The sequence below is a fragment of the Gadus macrocephalus genome, chromosome 4, assembly GCF_031168955.1.
Source record: "Gadus macrocephalus chromosome 4, ASM3116895v1".
Classification (NCBI taxonomy): Eukaryota; Metazoa; Chordata; class Actinopteri; order Gadiformes; family Gadidae; genus Gadus; species Gadus macrocephalus.
In genome coordinates this window covers 25,246,326-25,248,021 of record NC_082385.1, presented here as the reverse complement: position 1 = coordinate 25,248,021, position 1,696 = coordinate 25,246,326, and positions in this window count along the sequence as shown.

The following is a 1,696-nucleotide window of genomic DNA, read 5'->3' as shown; positions in this document are numbered from 1 at the left end:
ATGAGCTGTTGGATGACTCTGAGTCCGTACTCTTTGAACTCATCTCGGAGGAAGCTGAGTCCAGTGTAGAGACACTACTGGAACCGGCAGTTGCTTTGGGCTCATCTTTTTTAAGAGCTGTTTAAAAAGATTAAAATACAAACATAAAAGTCACAACACATAATACATAACAACACATATGTGCACGCATACAATGCACAGCCAGATCCTGCAAGTTCATGGTCCCACTTTTTCCCCCACTACTTTTTAAAGTAATTTTAACACTAATGTGAATGTTAAAACAACAATCACAATACTAATGTAAATTGTATTCGGGAGATATGCGAATAACAGGTACACAAACACACGCAGACTGAGAGTCAGACGTTCCTTTCATTAATTGATAGATGTAGCCTGCTGCCAAGCAATAGTAGTACTATTTCCGATGAAAGCAAAGACTGCCTCTTAAACCAGAACCTTACTAAGCGAAGACTTTAACATCATGAGTTTGCGGTTGTGTGTTAATAACAGCAGTTCAATAACCTGATGGACTGTGGAAAGGGAATGTGTGAATCTGCTAATATGGAGGCTTTGACTTTGGCCCAAAAAATCATATTCGAAGTTCGTTTGTTTATTAATATTAATATTCGAATATTTATTAATACTATTTTGACCATTAAATGCCTTCAGTAAGACCTGGGCTGAATCTGAATACTTAGTACATGCTATTTCTGTTCAGTGTCTACTACTTCACCGTACTACAGCTATGCGTAGAACGCCTCTGAAACTCCACCGGACGTTTGGATATGACGTATCTCCCCTCAGATGCCGGCAAAATTACCTTGATAAGTTACCTGTTTTCCGTCTTGTCATCGTTGCTATTAAATTAAAAATGTCTCTTTTTACTTAATTACTTACTTTACTTTTTTAATCTCTTTTCTTCGCCGCTTTCTACGACGTCTTTCTAAGCCGCTGTTAGTGTCGGGTCAGCCATCTCTTCTTCGTTCGTTACCAGACTCCGGTTGCATTGTGGGATAGCGTAGGGACCTACCGTTGTATACTGTGGCGGTAGTACGCATTCTTTAACGTTTTCCATACTACACAATGCGTACTGAGCATTCGGACGCGCTATATTTGTGGTGTACTACAAAATGCATACTATAAGAATGAGTATTCGGATTCAGCCCTGGATTGGGTTTTGCGAGGTTGGTTTACCGGCGTTGCTATGGTTACCGGTCTTGCGTGTTCCAACGGTTTATTAGGTTTCTAATAAATCGCTGTCTAATCAATACTTCAGTCACTGCCTCTTCCGTGGTCATTACAATATTATGAATAGACTGCGTCAGGTAATCCGACGTCTCTCCCTCTTGGCCTGCCCATAACAGGTTCGAATATTAAGGGCTGCCTAATATTTGTTCGAATTTTGATTTATATTTTGATATTCGAATTATATTCGAATTACGAAGTTCGAAGTCAAAGCCCACATTCTTGGACCACTCGGCAGATGACTGTGGCGGACTGGAGGCGAAGAGGACACGCAATGCCTTCCTTCTACCCTACTAAAAACAAACCAACACTTTGACTAAACATTTTGTTGGGAGACTTGCCGGATACTAGTTGTTCCTTGAGGAAATCTCTCTCCTTGGTCAACTCCTCTATTTTCTCAGTCATTCTGCCATTCCATTTTCTTTTTGCACATCTGCAACTCATGTGCTTT